The sequence below is a fragment of the Anser brachyrhynchus genome (assembly GCF_964034855.1).
Source record: "Anser brachyrhynchus genome assembly, chromosome: 6".
NCBI lineage: Eukaryota > Metazoa > Chordata > Aves > Anseriformes > Anatidae > Anser > Anser brachyrhynchus.
Window position 1 is genome coordinate 11,108,771 of NC_137700.1, and position 24,497 is coordinate 11,133,267.

A 24,497-nucleotide genomic window follows, 5' to 3' on the forward strand; every position below is an offset into this window, starting at 1 on the left:
GTTTGCAGCCTTATGAACAAGACGAATGAAAGTCTCCTTTGTTTTAAGTGGGCTAATCAGTGCGAGACAGCTTTTGTTTTTCTGATGTAAAGATTGCTCATTCATAATGTTGTACCACCTCAGTCCTTCCAAGTGCCGGTACAAATGGGAGAAGAGCCTTTCAGAGGACCTCAGTGCCATAAAAGACCTGAAGCATCATTCAAAAAGTAGTACATTTTCTTGCAACTGGCTACTGATGGTTTAGGTGAAATGACTGCCATGCGGTAATTGTACACAGTACTGCTGTCAGATGGAGGATCCCAGCAATCGGTTAGTCTGATTTAGTGACAAGCATAGGATAATCCAGTAACTGCAAAAAGTCACTGCCCCTCCTACTGTTCCCGAGATGGAAATGAGCAAAACCTTGATTATTGGAAAAATGACTTGTTCCATGACATTAAACTCCAGCCCTTTCCATAACTGCATTTATTTACTTATATTCTTTTTTTTTTTTTTAAATCCATTTGATCATTTCTGGCAATAGCTTAATAGGGTCTAAGTATATACCCAATTTAGACAGCTATATAGGCTTCAAAAATACAGCCACAGACTATTTCCAAAGGAATTGCCTGCTGATTCTGGCATTGGTTATTTCAGGGAGGCAGAAAAAAGAACACCTCATAGATGAAGGAACAAAGCGTGCAAGCTGTCTCCAGATCAAATGCAGCAGATGATTAATGTATCTGAAAGGTGTAATTGAGAGTGATGGTACCTAGTCGTGCGATGTTGTGCTGTTCCTTGGTGATTGCTGGAATGTTTTTGGCTGCTGGGATTCTCCTAGAGTCTTGATTTACACCTGACATAGAAGACATGTACATCTGTGGTTTGGACTAAAGTTTAAGTTATTTCGTGGTTGTACCAAGTCCCCAAATGCTTGATTTAAAGGAAGCAAAAATAGTCACACATAATGCTGGCAGAATCCACTAGTCAAACAGTAGCTACTTTATACTTTGTCAATAACTTAGTAGAAAGTATCCTATAATCTTCAGTAAGATTGTTTTGAATTAGTTGGACACCTGCCTAATAACAGATTTCCAAGAAGTTAGCCTGTGCATATGGTTAATATTTCCAATACAAATTCATGACTGAAGTGCTACTGCAATAACAGTGATGGTCAGCTGATGGTCATTTTGTGGTTCATATTGACTTTCTGAATCTCTTCCTCACATACAATGTAAATGATATTTTTTATGTACTGATTTGTTACTTTATATACTGATCTATAGAATGTTTGCAAGTGCCTGTCTTGTCAACAGACAATGTTTCTCTAGTAGATACTTTCTGATTTCTTAAGATAAATTTTGAAAATAAAATATATTTTTTTCATTTAACAAAAATGTCTCGAAAGTGTTTGAGAATACGCTTGTACTGCAAAAGGTGGGTTCTACCTCGGTTCCTAGTAAGGAGATTTGTCTTCACTCTGGTGGGCTCCCTAGGGAAGGCTTCAGTATGTTTCTCTCTATACTCCTAATCCAAACAAACCATAAAGGAAGACATTAGAGACGATAAGGTCTGAGAAAATGGCATGTTGTCCTGATACTATGTGACTTGTGATCAGAGAACCTCAACCATAATTCCTACGCTTGCTTCATACGAGATCTGCCAGTGGGCAGACGTATTGGCGGGCTCTGTGGTACCCCCAGCTGACATATGGTACTTTAGGTCCTTTTATAATAGCACACAACACTGGGAAAGAATATAATTTCTTAAAACCTGTTATCAGACGGGGAACTGAGATGCAGGCGGCTCTGCTAAAGGACTGCAGCTCACTGTTTTCAAGCACAGTCGAGCACTTGCTGAAAGTGTTTGGCAGATGTCATTGTGAAATGAAAGAGGCTGTTGGGCTGCTACAAATGTCAATCCTATATTTCTAGCTGAACACGCGGATGCACAGAAAAGCCAAGTTATTTCCCTACAGTCCCCCAGCAAGCAAATGACATAGCTGGGAACAGAACTGAGATTTCCTGATGTCCATTCCCCTGTATAACTAAACCGTGCTTTCTTCTTCATTGTAAACACGAATCAAGCCAAATGGCATGCGCAGTTAGCTTTATTCCAGCAAAGCTGAGGGGGGAAGCAGGAAGGAGGAAGGGAATAGAGCCGTGAAGGGGGAGGGAAAGTCATTCAGGGACAACTGTACCTGCTGGGGGCACGGTTTAATGAAGAGCGAGGAGTGGAGGAAGCAGCCTGTGTTCCAGATGCATTGTTATCTGCAGAGTCCCCTATCCGGGAGAGCGCTGCGAAAGGTTTAATGCAAATCTGAGACCTCTGCCATTGTGTGAGACAGATTAGGGCTCATTTGCATTCTTTCTCCTGTAATAATTACCTAGCAAGGAGTTCCTGTTACCATTAGCTCCTTTCTGTTTGCCTGTGATAACACCATCAGCCATCTCTTCTCCATGGATTATGGACACTGTGAGGAAGGGCAGTGGGCCAAAAAAAAAAAAAATCTTTTGGAGAGAGTAGTGGAAAAATGTGAATGCTGAAAAATTAAAATGCAGATAATTGTAGCAATAACCATCAAATACAGCTGGAGAAGCACTGTGAGACGAAGAATAAAAGTCAATATCAATCCATAGTATCAATGAGTTTGTGTGGTTTCAAATATCAGTTTAGTAAAGCCAACATGATTTTAACTGGCCTTTACCTATGGCGCTTGGAATTGGCTCAGATTCTTCTAAAATTAGCACATTTAGACATCAGTGTTATCAAGACGAATGTTAATAGTCTAAAAATGATGTGGTGTATCAGAAATTCAGGTAAAACTCAGCAAACAGTGCAGCTTTGAGTCCTGGAACTCAAGTAAGGCAGTTGGCCTGAATTAAAAAATAAAAGCAGGTATTTTTTTGTTTTCCCGGTGTGTTGGTTGAAGATGGGAGGAGTTAAATAGAAGAAAAAAGGCAACTGAACTTGGAAGGCTGAGGGTGCTAAAATGAGCTATTACTATTACCGCTGCACAGGTAGAATACCAGATGTGTGCAGCTAGCGGTTTCTGTTCTGGCTGTTTACTCTTTCTGTTGGTTTTGCACTCTGTATCCTTCTAGCAGAGCCGGTGGGGTCACTTGAGGAGAGGGGGGAGCCCCAGTGTCCCCCCAGCCCTGGCCAGGCTCTGGTTCCGGGCTGCAGCCCCTGCTCTGGGAGCTGGGGATGGAGCCGATGGCCTGTTTCAGGGCTGTGTGAGTGACACCACACAAGGCCCTTTTTGGGTCAAGGGGGCACTAAGGCACTTTGGAAACAGGGAATGTACCCCATGTTCCCCTTGCGCCTTGGGAAGGGAGCAGCGTGGGCCCAGACCAGCCTCTGTTTTGGTGCAGCCGCATTATTTTGGTAGTGGTGTTATTCTGGCTTTCAGGGTGGTGGGGTGGGCAAGGAGGAAGCCAAATTTAAACAGCCTGGCTGTAATCTGCGAGCAGCCATTTTGCAGTTACTTAAATTTGTAAGCTTATTTCTGATCTGGAACAGGCTGTCGAAATGATGAGTTACGTAGCTAGTGGGGCTTTTTGTTTGTTTCTAAGTGATTTTTGGGGCCGTGCTGCCATGTTCACCTTGCCATCAAAGTGCAAGTGGCGGAGTGCCAGCAGTGCTGCGTGACCAGTCAGTCCCTGCCCCTCCGTGCGGAGTGGGCTGGGGTTGCGCAGGCTTGTGTTGGTGAGCTGCTGGGCACACAGGGAATTACCAGCAAAAACCCACTTCGGTTCCTGTGACTGGCACCATTTCTTGCTGTTAAAGATCTGTGAGGATACTTGCCACAACTCTGAACAGGTTAGAGATCCTTGCATATGTGAGCATGCTTGGCATACAACTGAGTTATCTAGCATTTCCCCCTTGCTGTTAGATTTACATTTTACAAAGGTCCCTTTTTCCTCCCCTCACCGTCATGATAGGAATACTTTGTTTTGTAGTGAGAAAACAAGGGACATAGTTATTTCTCTGTGAAATCCTAACCAGTTGAAATACTAAGCAGGAAGGTCCATTACATTATACGCAGTTACCCCACCTGTCTTCTGGTAATGGGCTCTGTTGTGCTGTGTTGGATAATGAAAGGATTATATTCGAGGGTGAACAAGGCTGACATTTTGTGTGTAAGACCTTTCCCAAGTAGCAATGGACTGCAAATGGAGGCACAGGTCTGCAAACAAGTAATCATTCTGGCCTTTTGTGAAATCACTTCTGCATGCTTGTTTTTTGTTTATTTGAGGATTTTCTTTAGCTGTGGCAGCAAGAAGAGAAATCTGGCAACACTTAAAATGTCAAGATATATGAACAGGGCTAAGCTGCATCTTCCACAGTATCACTAGATATTTAGTGTTAACCAGAAGTCATATCACTATAAATGATTAGAGGAAATGACAGGGAACTGGAAATGTTGTTGACATATTTCTTAAGTCTGATTTCCCCCCCCCCCCCTTTTTGCTCACTATAATAATGATAAAGATCACAAACATGACAGGTACACAAACATAATGGGAAATGAAATGTTTTCTAAAAAAAAAAAAAAGCTCGAAAGCACACGTTTCTTAAAGAAAACAGGTACTTGTAATTCTAAATACAAACTGAAGGATACCTTTATGTTTTGTTTTAGAAACAGCAGCTTAAGTCTTTCGTTCATCTTCAGACCTTTTTCTAGGAGGAAGAAATACAATTTGGTGCGTGGCCAGCTGTATATAAATCATGTGCAAGTTGTGCCATCGTTAGGTAGGAATAAAACTGCGGTTGATATAATTGGAAAGGTCTAATGTATACAGTGTTCAGAGAAGGAGAGGGAAGTTTTCAAATGCTATCACAGAAAATAAAGGTTATGTACATCCAAACGTAAAGTAAAACATAGCAATGTATTTTCCTATGTCAATAATTGGAGAGAGAATAATACTAAAAAAACCCACCCGACTACTCAAAAGATACTGTAAGACGATCTGTGAAACTGTATATTTATATAAATACAATTTGAAACTATTAAAAATTTATTTAAAGATAACATAGCTTCTTATGAGACTTTTATTATTTCTGTGGATTATTTTACTCCATATGGTCCTCCTGTTCCTCAAGCAGCTTTAATAATTAATGTAGTACAGTCACCATACGTATTTTCAATCTTTTATTTTGATTCTATAGCAGTGCGTTCCAATTCATTTATATTTGAAGCAGCGATCTTTTTTTCTTTGGGTATGTTACTGATACTGAGGCCTCATGATCGGGGAGAAGTGCACAGAAATTAGATTTCAAATCCCTTTCCTTCCTTACAGTTGAACTTGGACTTTAGAGCCCTTTGTTAAAGATCCCTATAAAGGCACATGAATAGATATGGTTTTGTTGGAGAAAATGTCACCATATTCAGCTCACTCTCCTCTCAAATGAGAGAGGTGTCGAAAGCTTTTGCAGGGTTTGAGCTCAGAGGTGCCGGTGCTGGCATTGCTCATCCTCTGTAATTGGAGGCAGTGGCCAGTCACACCCAGCAGCAAGGAGGCGTTCGTTTGCTCAGGCTGCGTACACTGAGGTACACAAGCTGGTCTGAGTTGTTTGTCAGTACTTCTGCAGATGAATGTGAATTTAAGCTTGCTTTCAAAATGTAAAAATTTTATGTTTTATGAAAATGCATGTCATGTCCTTTACTCCTCAACAAAAGTTCAAATACCCACTTGGGTGAAGGCTAACATTGCTGCATATATAAGCCACTTTAAGATGTGGACATCCCAACTTGGTAACATACTGTATCTGATTTACAGATTTACAAAAGAATAATGAAAAAGTAGGGGGGACTTATTTGTGCTGTGCAGTGCATTAGCAAAAAAAAAAAAAATAATAAGACCCACAGATTTTCAGCTGTCTGTCCCACAAGCACATCAAAGGATCAGTTGTTTATTCTTTGGTATCTTTGGGTGGCTGTGACAGATCGTCAGGCAACCCCTTCTGTTGTAACACAGACCAGATGTGAACCATTTTACAGAAAATGCTGGAGAAGTTACTTTTCGTAATCAGTGGCAGCAGGGCCACACAGACTTCAGCTGTACTTTTAAGTCTCCTTCTCTCTCTTCCTTCAGCTTAATACCATGAGGGTGCTAGCTCAAAAACTGATAACTTCTACTTAGCAAAAAGGTTTCGTAAGCTTTATGCAGTATGGCAGAGTGATGATTTTCCTGAGTACTGAAACAAAACATGCACATGGAGAGCAGAGATATCCACAGCAGCAGACTTAAACATATGCTTGTAAAGTAATGTGGATATCGAAAGTTACATAAGCATAACCATACACCCACACAACTTACAAGACTAGACTTATTTTCAGCTGTCTTATTATCAAAATTGCAATTTATATAACATTATGTGAGTTAAAGGAATTTATGAAGCAGAATTCCAGAATTGTTTTAACTTTCCTGTTTCTATAAACTTTCTCTCTTTTCACCTTCAGACTTGTTTCCATCGTAGCAAGCAGAACAGTAACTCAGCCTGCGTAAGAAATATCTTGTGAAAAGGCCTGAAACGTGGAAGCACTGCAGAAAGCTGTTTTAGCATTTGTTGTTAAGCTAGTTACAAAATGTTTCCTTCAGACCCAGTCAGTCATAAGGCTGCTGGCAGTCACCTGCTGAGCACCCTGTGAGGAGCTCCGCACGCTGCTGTCCAGTGCTGCCCAGGCCCTGCGCAAAGTGGCGGAGGTGCAGGCCTCAGCCCCAGGCAGTTGGCTTTCCTGGACGGAAAACAAGTCCATTTTCTGGGAGGAGCACGGTGCAGGTATTCCCAAAGACTACGAGCGTTAATCTCTTCACGTGGCTTTGTGAACCCGGGCTTGGTTCTTTATTTGTGTACAGCTCTGTTAGGCAAAACCGTGGCGCAGTTGCTGCGAGCATGCGCGTGGGTGTTCGCGCTCAGGGCTCAGCCTCTCTGGAGGCACATGCGGGAGCTGGGACCAGTGGGACATTTGTATGCCTTGCAGGGTCTTGCAGGCAAGCTCCGTCCTCCTGGGACTAACTGCAGCCGTGGTTTTATTTTCCCTGCTCCGGCCGAAGGGGTTTGTGTCCCACGCTTGCGACTGGAACGTGGCTTTGGTCAAAGATCACGGTCCTAAGCTGTGACATTTGGGTGCGTTACAGCTCCGGCTGAATAAAACCCGCTGCCTTCTCTTGTTCGAGCGGTGCGAAGTTAGCTGGGTGTTTGAGTATAAAGGAGTTCACCATTATAAAACCGGGCAATCTGCAGAGAATGAGGAAGCTGAGCGCAAGCCTGCAAGCACAGCTTGTGTACATATTTGTTGAAAGCTAATTGGCAACGCAGTTGCCTTTCAAAGTTGTTCTTTCACCTATCAGTAGAGCACAACTCTGGTACTTAATGTACTGTTGATTACGTAAACACTACCCTGAAATATTTGTACAGGCAATTAACTCTTGTTTTTACACTACTTTGAGTTACAAATGGAATCTTGCTGCAGAGCTTGGAATAATTCTGTTCTGAGCTATATTTCATAATTAAATTAAATAATACTTTCGTCCAACTGGCGCGCATTGAGAAAAACAAGGGGTTGGTTATGCTGCGGGGAGCTGACAGTCTTTAAAATTCAGTATCCAAGAAACACTGACACAGTTTGTACCACATTGTTGAGGAAAAATGTTATTCACAAGAATTTTATCTGGAACAAATGTCTGCCTCCTGTTGGGTTGTGGTGTTTGAAGACTGCAAATGCTTATATAAGTAACGTTGGTCTGTATTTTCTATGGTTTCTGATGAAGCAGCTCAAGGCACACATGCGGCATAGGACTGTTGTTATCAGAACGATGTGCTGGTCTCATCTAACATGGTGTTGATCACTCTAAGGATACTTACGTAGACACATATTTATTTTTCCTCCCTCTTGCTCTTCTCAGACTTGGTTATCTTACAGATATTTTTGTCCCTGGTGAAACTAAGTCAGAGCTCTACAATTTGTGCCGAATAATAAATCTACTAAAATGTAACCAATTGGTAACAACAGTCTTAAAGCTAGTCCTTCATCCTCTAGAGTTTATTCACAAGTACTTGACCTAATACGACCATGAACTTGAATAAAATGTTAATAGATTTTATTGCAGTTCCTAGCGTGACTTGCTGCCATGATAATAAACCAACATTTATAACATCAATGGCTGTAGCACATTGGTGCTTGACAGAAGTGTAGATAATATGCTCCCTGAAGGTGTGGTGAGGGACTGCTTAAATTAGTTCAGCAGTACTTTACATATAATCTAACAGGCTGAAGGAGGTAGAAAATAAAACTAAATGAATCAAAACCCCCTTCATACCTTTCTTGTATGAAGACCTCACAACGAGATTAGGTTGCAGTTGATTGCACTTTTTTCTGACAAAACTATTTTTAATGCGTTGCAGAGCAGTGCAAAAGCGTTGGTGCTAATGGCTAAATGTACAGGCATCAGCCCACTTGCAAGTTTTGGGTTTGTTCTCTAAACGGTCCAAAACAATTGCATCTATATTCAGATAGTCTTCTGTCTTTTGCTATATTTTTTTTTCATTCCTGTAAGAACTTCTCCAGTGCAGAGTCTTCTTTAGTTAGAAATACAGGAAATGTTAAGAAAGTTACCTAAGAGCGGTCTCTCCACAGTCTCTTTCAGATTTTACTTCCTCAGTTGTCTAGTAAAATGTCCTTGACACAGGGAATCACAGTTCTGTCTCTTTTTACATCCTTTTGTTCACTAAGTTTTGTTAAGGATTCTTCCATCTTTATCCAACTTTGACATGCATGGAGTCATGCTATTTGGAGGGAAGAAGTAGGTGTAAAGAACAGTTTTTGAAATGCCTGATTTCATACACAGCCCCTCTTTCTGTGAGATAGGAACAAGCTAGTGGTAAGTATGGATGAAATCAGAAGAATGCTGCAATTATTGATGATTTTCAGTAGCATCTAGAACTTCTCTCATATTCCTACAAAGCCTACTGTAGAAAATTAAAGAAAGACATTTGATGAAGCATTACCTACTTGCCAGAGACAGGAGCAGCCATAATGCCTCCATCCAGTTGTCTTCTGGGGCCTGCGTTTGTTTATTGAAGTGATGCTAGAAAAATTATAAAGAAATCACTTACCTTAAGGGAAAACGTTGGTTTCATGTTTCTTCGGTTTAGAACTTTTAAACAAGTACTTTGTGTAAAAATGAGTAGATTTATGTTTAATATGCAGGACAAGATTTGTAGGTAGAAGGTTTTAATTTTTATCAGGTCAGCTGTTGTACTTAGAAAAATCAACTTTCGTGGACATGAATATTTCTTCAGACTGACGTTTTAATGAAGCAACTAAGCGTCACTCATTTCAGGTTGACAGTCTAACCCGTCTCAGTTAAATTTCTTAATCCAAGGTCAGTAGTCTTCAGTTCTTAGTGAGTGTTGCAATCTGTAAAAAGGCCAGGGAGTTCGTAATCTGATCTTCGTGACTAGCTAGGAAGGAGGTTGCAGCCTTGAAAGAAGCTGAAGCCTACCGTAGAAGTCTATTTTTGAATAAATGAGTATGATTGGATCGTAGTGGGAAATGCAACATTTTTATATGCATTTTAATTTGATGTATGATTTAATCATGGCTGCTCCAATGATTTTTGAAAATGTCAGCTGTCATTGTAATTCAATTTCTTCGTTTCTACAGTGTGCCTGCCATTCTTTCCTAGATGGTTGACGCTGCCCCAGCGTCAGGCTTCTCTCCTGGTCTTTTCACTGGTCTGCGTTAGCAGGGTTGGTAAACGACCATTATTTGAACTTGTAAGACAAATGGTATAAACAGAGGTGAATGAACTGGAAGCTTGTGGTTGTTTGCAGGGACTCAGAATCCGATCTGTAGTTTATCCATTTGAGTCTTCCTTTAGTGAACTACTGTACTACGCTGGCTTTCAGGGGAGAGCATGTTTTTGTTGGTTTTCATGCTAACTGTAGCTAGGAGCTAGTGACATTTGGTGCAGTGTTAATTCATACACCGCGGCAAATAACAGTAGCAAATTTTTATCTTGCGAACTTTTATCTTGCCTGGCTTCCTCTGTCACCAGTTTTCACTCATTGTCACTCTTAGGCGTAATTTCCAGTAAGCTGTAAGAGCTGGCTGAATTAATGTTTTTGGAGCCCGGGTTGCGCGGTTGCTGGGCTATTTTTCTTACTGATAGATTTGTATGACATGCTTATAACAAGTAAATGGTTAAAAAATGTTTTACTTTGTTTTTTCTCTTTTCCCATGGAGACAAAATATCTAAAGCACATTAATCTGTGTGTCTGACTCAGGTATGGTGGATTTCAAAACTAGGTAAACTGTAGCGCTCAGTCCCCCCTCCTCTTTTCTCCACCCCCACATCCAGAGAAAGAAGTAACCTAGTATCTGAAGAATGCAAGTTATGCAGATGTTCAAAAGGCCAAATAAAACAAATAGATGGGCTGCAGCTGCTAGAACAGCATAAAGCTAAGAACATTTGCTGCTGTGATGAGAATGCTGTATTTCAGCATGCCTGGCTTTTGCCCGTTTGAGGAAAATAGCACGGTGAATTAGTTTAACCAGTTTTTATCTTACTGGGATTGCTTTCATGATTGTCAAGATTTCAAAAAAAAAAAACCCACAGCTTTTAATGAGAAAACGGGAGAATAAGTGGCACTATCCTTTCATGGGAAGGAAAGGGGAATTCTACAAAAGCATGAATGTTGTGCTTTGTTCCTAATCTTTCAGTGAGAGGTGACAGTCTTGTGTGGAAGTATCTGCAATAAAAAAAACCCACAGCTGGGAGAAGTTCGTGTGTTCGTTGATGCCATCAAATATCCTAAAATTAAAATTTGAGACCTGACGCCCTGCAATATATTAAAGATCAACTTGCCATTAGAAGTTCTGGGGCTGGGGGGAACTCAAGAAGGTTCACTGCCCAATATATTCTTCTAAACTGGATGGTATCTAGAGGTAAAGGTTAAAAATGGTACCATGTATGTTGGGACCAAATCAGTCATCAGATTTGAGTAAATCATTGACATGCAGATTAGTGAAATTGTTCAACAGTTGATCTGCTGTTTTAGGACATTCCTGAGCAACACAATGAAGTGCCATACAGAGATGCCCAAGCAAATACTACCCTCCTCTGGTACGTTCACATAGCACAACCCTTTGAAAAATTTTACTATTGTCCTGGGAATAACATGGGCATGTCACAGTAATGTAGCAATATACTTGTGGTCTAAGGGAGGAGAATTGACTTCTCTTTTGTCAGCATTTCGTATTGCTGCATCAGCCCTTGTTGTGCAGAGTAAACTCACTTACCTATGGGGACCCATGTACATCTCATAAACCTGGGCAGCTTACTCTCTATTTGTGTTTTTTTTTTTTTCAGTATAGGATATAGAACAGCAAGCGAGATATGTTGTCTTCATCCTGAGCCTTTGGAATTTGCTCATCTGGGAATTGCTACACTGAAATGTTGGTTTTAACTGTGGGGTCGCACGGAGTTGGTCACCCACCCCCTCTCCTGGTCAGCCGTCCTGCTCAGGGTTTTCCATTTCCTTAATTCTGCAAAATCTAGTCTGACAACAGCTTGACTTCTGGGGGAAAAAAGAAAAAAAAAAAGACAATGTCATGATTTTAAACATCTGTTTGAGTTAAAATTTTGGACATAAAATGGATTTGGACTTGTATGTTACATACATGTGTAGAAAGTACATCGTTCAAGAAATTTGTCAGGTCCTGTGTATTTTGGAATTTGGTTCTAGGACCACGGTAGATCTCTGTATTTTTCTTCTAACAAACTGACAGGACCCAGAATTACTCAAAAGTTTTGAGTTGGGTGTGATTAGACCCTTTTCTATTAGTGAATGCCCCCAAACAGCTCTGAAACTTGTTAATTCTTGAAACTGAGATTTTGTTTAAGTACTAGATTAATTAAATTTTAAGCAGAGTAAATGCAAAGCAGCTAGATAAGACAGATGGAAATAGCTATATGAACAACTTGCTGTTTTCTGCTGTATTTCTGCAGGTGGGTCTTAATCCAAGAGTAGATTTTTTGCAGCTTGGTGAATCTGAGTTGCATAAAACTTTGTGCAGTCCTGCCTGGTCCCTCAGAAACCCCTTCCATTTCCTCGGAGGCTCAGCTGTGTTTGTACTCTTTTCCTCATTATAGCCTCTTCTTGAGCTGTAGGTACCAAGCTGCTTGCTATGCCTCTAAGCTGCTGCAGACACAGTGTTTGAAACTTCTCTTTCCTAAATATATTCATTGGCTCCCCGTGAGAAGGAACAGTCATCTTGCATAGGAGTCCACTAATCCAGTCATTTAAAGTAACATAATGTGTGACACAGAAACTAAATGCTGTCTTGTACATCTGTAACTTCTTTTGTTTCTGAATTTCTTGACCAGAGGGGCAACGTGCTGTTTTGTGTGTTCATGGATAAGGCTAAGGATATACTGTTGTACCAGCAAAGGGCCTTCAGAGAAGATGAATTCCTCCGTTTCATGAAGAAATGTACTGCAGCATGATTATTTGAGGAGGCCGCTGTTGCCTGCTTGCAGATACAGAAATCCTCTCGCTAGAGTATAAGTAATGTTTAAAAATAAATTAACAATGAGACATAAAAGAACACTTTTGCCCACTTAAAATGGTGTTGAGTCATACCATTAAGGCTTTTAACTTGCTTATTTGCATTGCAAACTTGTTATGAAGTCTATCATTTTCTCTTGGGGAAATATCTCTTGGGGAAATTGAACTCTCTTCTTCAGTTGATGACATTTGCACAATATGTTTCTGATGTTTGAGGAGTGGTGGGCGTGATCTTTGAGCTCTACTAGTGTGGTAATAGAAAAAAATGATAGTAAAGACATGTCATGTGACAAAATCAACTATTCTGGTTTTATTAGGTGCTTTTCTCTAAGGATGGCTACAAATTGACCCTGAATGAAGGATAGCTAAACAGACTGGGAGCAAAGGAAACCATTGTGTTGTGTGTGGTCAGCTTGTTACTGAAACGTGCTCTGAATTTCCTTACTGAGAGGTAAAGGAAGCAGGACTTGTCTGATAAGACCACTGAATGTAATAGAACTGCTTTGTTTTTTTAAAACTTTATTATATAACTAATAACTCATGATTCAAGTGTAATACAGTGTATTATTCTGCATTAATGTTTCTACTGCTTCCGATTAAAATTTGGGGAGATTTAATAGTATAGTTATTGGAAGAGGGCTAAAGTGGATGTCAGATTCTTGTGTGATGTTTTGAGGATTTTTGTAGCTATACTTACGCGGCTGGGTTTGCACTATTTGTCCCTTTGAGTGGAATGGGAAGATGGATGCTGTTTGTGTTCGTCGCGTGCAGCACTTGGATGTGTGTGCCGCCCTGCTGCAAGTGTGGGAACATAAGTGTCTGAGCTCTGAGTCGGTGTCTGCTGTTTGATGCCTTTATAAATAAGGGTACTAAAAGCCGTGGAGTTGTGGTACCTGTGTGTTGTTTTCCTCACAGAGCCGGGACCTGGGTAATTTGTTGTGTGAAGGATATGTAACACCTCCAGTGCTGTAGATGACAAGGCAGATGACAAGACCCCCAGGTAGTTCATTCATTACTAGCTGTGTTGCAGTAGTGCTTAATCTGTACTTGAGGGTGGATCCCCTCTATGGTAATCGCTCTGCTTGTACAAAGCAGTAGGCAGTCCATGCCCTAAAACTTCATAGTATGAGTCGACAGCTGTGGAAGGAGACAAGGCACTCACAAGAGACGTGATGTGTCCCAAGTCACGCAGAAAACAGAAGTATCAAGGACAGAAAGCAGCTCTCTTGACTCCTGCTGCAGTGCTCTGTCTATTGTCTGGCATGTCTGCTGAACCCACCAGGGCACTTGGGGATGGATTTCTTCTGGGTGGAGCTACTTAACTAATAGTTGTGAGTTAAAAATGAAAGCCAGCTTTTTTTCTTTTTTTTTTTTTTCCCCCCGTCTCATTATAGTTCTCTTTTCCATATTCATGTTAGACTCTCTCCATAGTTAGTGTTTGAGATTTTATGGAAATATTGCTAGTCAAGTGCTGCACTTGTGAGAAGGTGAAATGAGGACAAAACACAGGGGACAGATCAGAATCTTTAATCTTTGCTGCTGTGTGTAATTTATAAAATGCATTAATCTGGTTTCATTCATTTACTGAACCAGTTTGCACTTTGTCTCGGTTGCCTTGCCTTCATTTTAGCTGGTCTGATACCAATTTAAAAAAAAAAAAAGGCTTTTAGCGAACATAGCAAGGAGGTTAGCACTTGTCCTTTTTTTGTCTGAGATCCCAAGGGTCTACCCCACAAAGTTGTGGGGGAGTGTAAGTGGCGTAGTTATACTTAAACAAATCAATTTCAATGCAGAGTTTTCCCTGTCATAATGATCAGTTTGCAGCACAAATCTGATTGATTTTTCACAGTTCTGTGGAAGAAGAAAAAAAAAACACCTAGTTGATGAATAGCACTGAGAGAGACTCAGAAAGTCGTTTTGCGGCTGGTGGGAGAAGCCGTGGCTGTTGCTCACCTTTCTTGCTGCCTCCTGCTCCCGAAGCCTTCTGCATTTAGCCTGGCCTCTAGGAAGAAGCTGCCTGTGAATTTGGTGGTACCCACCAGAGACTGTGAGTTCTGGAGAAAACAGAGCAAGAGCAGCAGTCGCAGTGGTGCAGAGCAGCGTCTTGCTGGGGTCAGCAGCGCCCCACCTGCAGCAGGGCTGTGCGTGCAGCCCCAGCCTGACCCGCCGCCTGCCTTCTGTGAGCTGCCAGGCAGAGTAACTGGGGCACGAGGCTGCCTTCTCTTCTCCTTCTCTCTCTTTTTTTTTTTTTTTTCCTGCTACAGATTTTTATAACTCTCTCCAGGGTCAGAGGGTGGGGAAATGAATTATTTGTTTCTAGAAAGGACAAAAAGTATGCACTGAAGGAAAAGTGTGAGTCTCTCCATGGTGGCGCGTTAACTGCACTTTGCATGCAAGAGGTCTGTTTTATTTTTACATCCTGATTTCTGGCCGAATATTGCCCCTGTACTGACCCCTTTTCGTCTACTCTTAGCAAGGTGTATTTAAATAGCTGGGTTGTAAATCTGGTTCTGGAGAACTTCCCACCTTGCCTGCCATTGTCCTCGGTCCTGCTGTTGTTCAGCCAACGCGGAGTCCCCGCAGCAGCAGCGGGGCTGCCCCGCGCCTTCTGGCAGCGCTGCTTCTGGCCTTCGCTTCATCTGCTATCGATTGTCTGCATGTGTCAAACTATTGCCTCACATGCTGTTTTTTTTCATGCACTGCATTTTCTAAGCCTGACTGTATTTTCTGACCTGTACTGGAAGCTCTAGGTAGAGGAAGCCCCTCATTGGCAGTAAGATGTGTGATACAGTATGTCGTGCAGGGAAAAGGTATGGTTGGGGAAGCACAGAAAGATTAACAGAGGACTGTTAAAAATGGTAGTTGGTCTCAACTACGTATTTGTTAGGATACCACAGAATTTTTAAAATCACAGGCCTGCCTATTAAAACGCCAGATTTTATTACTTCAATTACTTGGTTTCGAAAGATTTGCTTTTCTACTGAGACTGAACGCAAGGGCCTATATTCTTACCAGACAGAAATTGTTTTTCTGATTTTATTCACCATCTTGAAGTTCAAAGGCAAGAACATAAAAAGTTTACAGAAAATGTGAACTTTGGACTGATTTTGGTGATTTTTTTTCTCTTCTCCTGCCAGTATTGCCTATGCAGGATTCTCTGAGCTTCAGCGTACCCAGAGAAATGGGAATCCTGTGGAAGTTAACTGGAGGATCTGGCAGGAGAATTTTGTTCAATCCCACTTTACCAGTCTGAGTACCCAGAAAAGAAATTTGTGCACTGGTTTTTAGGACACGTAAAGAGCAAGTTTCTGCCTGGTTTGGTTAGACTGTTTTTAGGAGGGGGAAAAAAAGGGGAGGAAAAAAGATAACAGCTGAGATGTCAGCTGTTTCAGCAACGGAAATAGGCAGGATTTGACGGAGCTGGAGAACTGTGGGTTGGGAAGATATCAGGGACACAAAAGCCTTAGCTGTTCTAAGCCTGGTGCTCTACAGGAAAGGAGTTGAGAGGTTAACATAACTGCTAAAGAACATAATAACGGTGGGAAAAATATTGTCAGCTTTATTGTCAATCTGTTTATATGACTCAAAGTCAGGTACTATTGCACAAGGTGGCATATAAACAACTTAGCTGATACTCTCATGCAGATCAGGGCTTTGAGGAGAGGTGTAGGATAGGCCAGGTAAGGGCAGCAACCCTGAGTCTTTTCAGTTCTCCTTTGGGTGGAAAAAGTACGTCAGCTAAGGGCGAAAGAAGGGGCTGTGGGGTTGTGGCGGCTGGCGCCCTGTGCACCAGGGTACGTTCGGAAGTGAGTCGCCTGGGAAATGGAGAGGTCAGAGTATGGGGCCTGGCTGGGGAAGGAGAACAGGAAGATGCGATACCGATGTCTGCGCCTTTCATAGGCTGGAACTGATTGCTGCAAAACCCCCTTGCAGGTTCTCAGTCTGTTTAACTGAAGAGCATACACCTCAATCCTTGTTACTCCCTGCATCTCTTCAATTACTTTCTGCCACTAAACGCAAAGGATCTGAAATAGACCGTGGGGCTCAGCTCTTGGAGACATGTCGGTGTTTCTCTCTCGCAATCCGAGCATGCATTTCAAAGGATTACAAAATCGGAGTTGATAATGCACGTCGGTAATGTTGCTGTGTCAAAACCTCTGCAAGTTCCATGGAAACTCCTAATTGTGGGTTTCAGGCCGGGCGGGAGATGTGGTTTGAGCACCGTGTATGGCTGCTTGTGGGGAGTTCGGTGGCAGCTGGGGCAGGAGGATGGATGTCAGCCACTCTTCAAGAGAAGTTCATACTGAGGAATGACTTTCCCACTTAACATGTTAGTTTATTAGGAGATTATGCGTATTAAGAATCAAATTTCTGGCCCCATTAAGGTGCTGTAGGAATTTTGCCACTGACTTCAGTCAGGCAGTGATTTTACTAATAAATGCAACAAATCCAAAAGAAGATCCAGACACTGCCTCTGGGGAATTGACAGGAGAGGTGTAAAAGATGGCTTAGGAACAGAGACGGGGGAGATACGCTTGTTGTGTGCACGCTTCACTCTTCTGTAGCAAGGAGAAGAAAACTTTCTCAATATGCAGTGTGTTTTATTCCTTTCACAGTTTTCCAATTTCACCTGATCGTTGGGGGGAACTCTATAATAGTTTTAACATGGCCATTGTAATAAAATGAGGATGTTAAGAAATATGCTGTGACATGAAATGTAACTGCAAAAACTCTTGAAGTTTAAATTGGTCTTTTCACTCTATTGTGATTTCTAACAATACTATTATACAATTTGTAATTATGCAATAGTATTAAATATAAATTATTTCCATTAAGGAATATCATAATAAAATGTTCATGAATATTATTACTTCTGATCAACCACCTGTATATTCAGATATCTTACATTATAATTCTAAAATATAATTTTAAAGCCAGTAACTTCCATTTACTGACATATTTTAAAGCAGCCATTATTACAACATTAGTGATAAGGGGAACGGCAAAAACTCAAAATTTGTATTCTGTTATCACAAATTCCTGTTTCCTGGTTCACGTCATTGACACTATTTAATACTATGATTTGAAATTAGGGTCTGAAGTGATGCTCGATGATTAAAACAAACAAACAAACAAACAAACCTTAATACCTCTTCAAATCACTTCCAGTTAGGAGTAGAAATTTTAGCTGATCCAGAAGGTGGTAACAATAAATCTTTCAGTCATTTGTTGGAAGTAAACAATCCGAGGTTTACTGCTGTGGTTTGTATTCCAGCAGCTTCAAGATGAAGTCTGTGCCTTTCTAGGGGCTGTTTTAGTACCCAGGAGCAGGCTGTCTTTGCCTGGAGTGCTTACTATCAAAAAGTTGGGAAGAATACTCAATGGTTACATCGGTCTTTCTCTCTCTTTTTTTTTTTTAATGAATATGACAGGTGCAAAAGCACACTGTAATTTATATAATAGATACATGGCAGACCTAGAGTCTGACGTTCCTCTTTCCTGCATCCAGAGCGTCCGTTGGCTTAGCTTCAAAATTTAGAAGTCATTGAACTCTGAGTATTGCAGCTCCATTGATCATTTGTCAAAACTCTTCTTCCTCTGCTTCAGCCCAGCGCTTGTTCATGGCTGTGCAAGCCACAAATGAGCATGAAGTGGTATAACCACTTCAGCAAATGTATATATCCCACTCATCGGATAAGTCATCATCTTTTAGATGCAGCACACGGCTGTAGCTTATAAAGTAAAGTGCCTGTTGTTGGTTTATGTCCCTAGATTAAAGTTTGAAAAATGCACCAAATTTTTGTGGAATAAATTGTGTGGAGGAAAAACTGATCTGAAATCTATAAGCAATCTGTTCTCACTTGATGAGAATTTAGTCATTATTCCTTCACTCATAAACTTAGGGAGACTGCCTGTTTTCTGTATACTCTGGGAGTGGGGGGAGGGTTGTTTTTTGGAAAAAAAAAAAAAGATATCTGATGTTTTATATATAATTCAAGTTTTAAAGCAAGATTATCCTCTTTCCTTAGTAGTTGGGATATACAGCCAGGTAAGCATACTGTATTTTGTAAATTAATCTTGTCTGAAATGTTTGTGGCTTGTCTTTTTGTAAGTAAAAATGAAAATCTGTGTTTAATTCTTCTGCATCTTGTCTTTTGAACACATTTGAGTGCCGTTTTAAATGGTAGCTGCCAAAATCTTATTTTTGCAGTTAATTTTACATATTTAAAGATTCATTGAAATGCTTTCTGTATGTTGTGGAGACAAGGACTAAGCTTCTATAAATAACATGCTGCTTTACTCCACATTTCAGTCAAATTAATAATTAGTGTTGTGCTTCTCAGTATTCTCAGTAGTGATGTACAGGAGAGCATCAGTGGATTTTATTCCCTATCGGGGTGGAACTGTTTTCAGCAACTGTATTAAGTGTGGAATGATAAACTGCTGTTGTAAATGGCGTTTTCTCCTTAGTCCACTAAGGATGCATTCCTGCTTATGCTTAACTTCTGTGCACCGTTGGGCACATCCTCCTAAGAGAGTTGTGCTGAGCTGCACCTTTTCTTGTGCACAAAGTTAGTATTGTCTATACATACTGTCTTTGTAGAATTTTCTTCTTATTTTAAATAGCTCTTTTTTTACTCACTCCTCAAATAATGTCATCCTCTCAGCTCTGTTATACCTTTATGTAGTAGTCTACTAAGGTAAATAATTTGCTTTGTCTGTGTTGTATTTCTAAAGTAGTAATTTTTAGCCCCTTGTAAAGAAAGTTTCAACTCAGGCAGACCCTGGGACCTCTCCAAAACTAGTAGAGGATTACTTGTGTTCGTGAAACACGCTGTGAGTATCATATGAGCATAACACAGTTCGGTCCCCTGCCATTCAGCAAATATCTGGGGTGATAGCCATGTAACCATGCCTCGGGCATGGTGCTTACATGGTTCGTCACATGAGGTGCTCTTCGGGTCGCGTGGTGGGAGCAGCCTGCATGCACTGCTTGCGGGACTGGAGCCGCTACCAGTCGCATAGCAAGGGAATGGTTTTGGAGCATTTTCCACCCTGTGGCAGCGTCGCTGTTGTGGGAACGATGATGAGGAATAGACTTGAAAGCTGAATCGATTCTTCAGATAGGTCACATCTAGATTCTCATGCTGGAGCTTCTCAAAAGAAAGAGCAATAGAACAGGGGAAATAAAAAGGTTTTCAAAAAACAGACAAATAGGGCTTTGGTGTACATGCTACAACATATTATTCTTTGTACAGATTGCAGTTTCCCATTCAGAAATGAGGCTGACAGCGCAATGACTGTCTCTTGCACCTCACCAAATATCCCGTTAGCTCTTTCTGTCCAGTTTATTAAAAAAGCAGGTGACTTTGTGGCTCTGAATAGCTGAAACACATTCTTTCTTCTACCCCCTCTCCCACTGAAGGGTGTTACTAAGTTTGGTCAAAAAAGGAATATTTAAAAGCGATTCCTCATACTTCTTGAAAAGTGAATATAACTGCTGTTTTCTTCCTCTACTGCTTCTGAAAAACATGGTGACAAAATTTCAAGGTGCCAAAAGGATCTCAAACGTCTATCCTTGCCAGTGGAACCAAGTAATTTGCCTATCCTGCCATCACCCGCAGAGGGCTTAGGGGTGGAAATGTCTCCAGTTTAATGCTCTAATAAAAAATTTATGGAGAACTAAACAATGCTTACCTGCAAAGCTAACAGCAGCGGTGTCACCGCTGTTCATTGTTGCATTACGGTTGCTCGTGCCACGTGCACCTCCAGAACAAGGACAGGGTTAACAACAGCTTTGCAGTGAAATTGGTGAGGTTTGATAAACACGACATGAGTTAGGAGGAAGGGAAAGCCTCCCTCCCCTTGCCGGGGTGCTCTGCGTCACCTCCGGGGCAGTGGCAGAGGAGAGATGCTGCTGGCAGCGATGGCCAGCCCGTGGCAGAGGGGCTGGTTGGGCGGTATCACCCCGCGTGGTGCCCCTGCCGGCTGCCCCTTCCCTCTGCAGAGAGACAGCTGGGGAACGAGGTAATCGGTTAATCACTGGTAAATTAGCCCTGCGTCTTTGCAGAGAACAAATGCGGTATTTATGTAAAAGTTGTTAGGAGTTTTTCTCTTTTTAATTAGCAGAAATAGATGCAAAATGAATGATGATTAGGCAGCTGATGAATTCGGTAGTACAATTATGCCTAAAGCTATGCCCCAGTACTTAATGCTGGATGCTCTGAGCAATCAAAGAAGCCTATTTATGTAATTTATTTATAAAACAAAGTTAGAAATAAAACAAGACTGTGTATATTGCAAGTATATCAACTTCAGTGCCTGACAAAACCTTTGTAAAATTCAATGATATAAATATTTTTAAAATACATGTTTTAAAATGAAAAAGGAACTATTCCATAACAGCATTTTTACTGCAGTAATTGTTAACTTCAGGTTAAATGGAAGGCTGTTCCTTAAAAACAGCAAATCCTGAGTGTTTGCTAGAATTGAGTACGGATTCTCCATGATTCAGGAATCGTGAAAACAAATTTATTTTCTCTCCTTCTGGCAATCTGGGCTGGAGGAGCGGAGGAAATCACAGAGCCCTGGGTGTCTGCTCTGGGAGGCTTTAAGAAAATGCGAGCCATTATGAGCAGCTGCCGCGCATGCAGCCAGTTGGGAAGGCTAAACTGATTAGTCTGTAAACACGGGGAGATGGTAAGTGTCGGTGTCAAAGGGACTGTGACAGTCATCAGCTTGTGGTTTATCTCAGGCCGCTGTTTGAATGATGGCTCTCCCCCGCAGAAGCAGTTTTATGGCTTTGCAGAGCTATAATCTGAGCCTGGGCTGGCGGGTCCAGCACCGCTCGGCGCAGCTCCTGGGCTGCCGGATTGTGCTGCCAAGCCTGGGCTGCCTGTCAGCGAGCCTGTTATTCTCTTTGCACCAGCCAGGCATTGCAAACCTAACATTTACTGGTCCTACCAGTGGAAACTGGCATTTGACCACTGGCAGAAGAGTATGAGCCTGCAGTGCAGAGGGGGACGGCGGGGGGGGGCTGCTCACAGGAGCTGCAAGTGGATGCTTCCTTTCCTTAACGGCTGGCCTGGAGCAGTGCAGTGGTTGCAAGGGACCCATTGTGCACGGGGTGCTTGTCTCCTGTTGATGTTGCAGGAGGTGACGAGGTGGGTGAGCACGGCTGTAGGCGCTGGGCACGGTGATGTCCACACCACGCTGATGGCAGGCATCCCTCGGTGCTGCAGCCGGACTGGGGCTGGTCTCCGGTAAAAGTCGTGCAGCTGCACTTCTGCGTGAAGCCGTGTGTCAAATCTACACTTGGCTTTGTGTTCGATGCTGCTGAGGAACAGGGAGCTCCGCTCGTGTGGACTTCTTGGCTGGTTTAATTCTGGTACCACCTCTTGGTGTAGTCTTAGGAGCTTAGGCCAAAATACAGCCTGTGTTTATGGGAAAGAAAAGGGGTTTTACTTGCACATGTGGTGTAAGGGACCTTCTGGAGTCCCTTATTTCCCAGTAGGAGCTGCCATTTCCCACAGCAGATTTTCTCTCTTCTGGTTGATGAGTGAGTTCCTCCTGCGAAAGCTCTTCGGGCCGCCCTGAGGCCCCGCCACCAGACACTCCGTCACCGATTCGGTAAGGGCAGCGGCCGCAGTCGGAAGCTCAGAAAGCCAGCATTGGTGGGGCTCTTCCATGTGACACCCGTGCTTGTGGTCAAGGCAGGATGGGGTTTGGGATGGGTCTGGAGACCAGTTTTGGATGCTGCCCACTGGGAGATCCAGATGAGCTCTTCCACGGTGTCCTGGGAGGATGAACCATAAATGGAAACCAGAGAAGGTGAAAAGATGGCTGTTAACTCCTTTAATCCGAGCAACAAGAAATTGTAAAGAGCATGGAGGATAAGAGGGTATAGAGATGCTTCCGAAAAGGTTAGTTCTGCTTTTGGAAGTTCAGTAGCACGAAGGAAATAATTACAAACTTTTTAAGAATTCATAACAGGAATTTCTAGGGAGCTTGGCTTGAGTTTTGGAGCAAAGGTTGCGGCCTGGAATTTGGATGATTCAGCAAAAGGCTGATAGAGGAAGAAAGTGAGTTTGTGGAGAAAGATATGAGACAGATATAGAGTACCATGTCTTTCTTTTTATTTTTCCTTCCATGTCTTCATTGCAGTCATGGTGTCTCTTCTGCTTTCATTCTGCTCACGTAAAGTAAAAATGCATCATATTTAAAACAGCTACATAGATGTCATGTGCAGCAGCTTTTACAACTGGCCCTCTATATATTACTTGTATTTACGTAGTAATTTTCGCTGCTGCCATTTGAATTGTGTAAGAGCATCTTTCCCTTCCTTCCAATTCCCATAAGAGCAAACCGTCCCTAATACATCCTGAGGAGGCAGCTCCAACTGCTCATATCCCTGGTATGAGCTGTATCTTTAATGAGGGCCTGTAATGGTCCCTCCACACTTGCTCAATGGAAAAGCATATTTCAAGGCAGAGTCTTTGATTTACAAGTTGTTGGCAGCTACCTTGAAATAGGTGTATTTATCTCTGCTTTCCTGGCCAAGGATTTGTATGCAGTGAGACAAGTAAGAAACCAGTTTCTTCTGGATGCGGCGGGCAGCGCTAGTCGATCTGCAAGCTGCGAGGGTGCTGACATGGGCTACTAGTTAGCAGGGATAAGAGACCATTGATTTCTGGCAAATACATTATGATACAAGGCAAACATTTGTAAAAGCCGTGGAGGGAACGTAATAATATTCAGCAGTGGAAATAAAGAACGAAATTGATTTACCATGCTCCCATAAAGCAGCGCTCGTCCCCGCTGCCGAGTCCTGGTCCAGGCACCCACCGGGGAGCTGGGGGCGCCGGCTGCTCCAAGTTCCTGGAATTTGGCTTCCCCGAGGGGATGCCACTCGTTTATAACCTGCAGCTGTGCCGTCCAGGCCTGAACTTAGCCTGGTAAACCCATCTGGCCAAGGACAGCCAAGCTCCTCGCCCGCAGCCTGCTTCCCCTCGCCCCCAGCCCTCGTCCGCCTCCTGCACCCTCCATCCCGCTGGGCATCTCGGTCAGAGGATGTGTCTTCCTCCCGCGCGGTTCTTGTGCAACTGGAAAAAATGAAACCGGGAGGTTTTATTGTCCTGGGTGAAAACTAAACCAGTGCTGGCAGTTTAAGTAATAGTTACACTTAGCTTTTTTATAGTGCTGGGTTTTTTCAAAGCGTCGGCATTTTGAGGCGTTCTTCCCATCGTTTCCACTCTGCTTTGATGCGTCTCCTCTAAACTCAGGGAGACGAGGGGAGTCAGCTTCATTATCTCAGTTGAGCCTGCAGAGGCGCGTTAGAGCTTCTCCACACACTGCACTCACTCAGAGTGGATCGGTGTATCGCCTTTATTTTTAAATTTAACTCCATGTCTGCTCTGTAACAACAAAGGCTAACATGGCAGCATCGCGCTGGAAGGTGCTGTTTCAGCTTGCTGCTCGTGTACCAGCTAGGGGACTTTCTCCTCCTCTTACAGAAGGTCAATGCTACGTGGTTTTGTGAATGTGGGATGCATTTCTAGGTCCTTAAAATATTTAAGTGCTAGGCCCAAAGGGCAGGCAGGGACGTATTTTTTCAGCATGTCAGTGAAAACACGGGAGTGGATGGAACTGGATTTGACCTTGTAAGCTCAGTGTGTCAAAACTGCAAACGCTCCCACTTGATGTTGGGAGACAATAGGTTTTTCCATTTCTTGCTTTAAAAGCATTCTTGGTTCTCCAAGTGTTCCTTTATGCCTTGCCTCTTAACAGAACAGACTTTTTAAAGCCTAGGCAATGATGCCAACATATTTGTCCCTTTAATAAGCAAGCAACCCTGTTGTGGTCTCTTCCATAGTAGTCACCCAATCTGCTTCATCTCTTGTGGCATTTCTGTCAGTTCTGGTTTGTAAGTCTGGCCTGCA

At 42.3% G+C, this 24,497-nt stretch overlaps 1 protein-coding gene and 1 long non-coding RNA gene across 17 annotated transcripts in view; one reads left to right on the plus strand and one right to left on the minus strand.

Moving 5' to 3' along the window:
- ZMIZ1 (zinc finger MIZ-type containing 1) overlaps positions 1 to 24,497 on the plus strand; it is a 353,591-nt gene that overhangs the window by 63,435 nt on the left and 265,659 nt on the right. The window lies entirely within an intron of this gene.
- Positions 1 to 24,497, minus strand: part of LOC308197595 — a 58,648-nt gene continuing 34,151 nt past the window's right edge. Inside the window, exon 2 of the long non-coding RNA XR_013953137.1 lies at positions 1 to 24,497. This exon is cut by the window's right edge and continues 19,581 nt beyond it. This is a non-coding gene — a long non-coding RNA (uncharacterized lncRNA).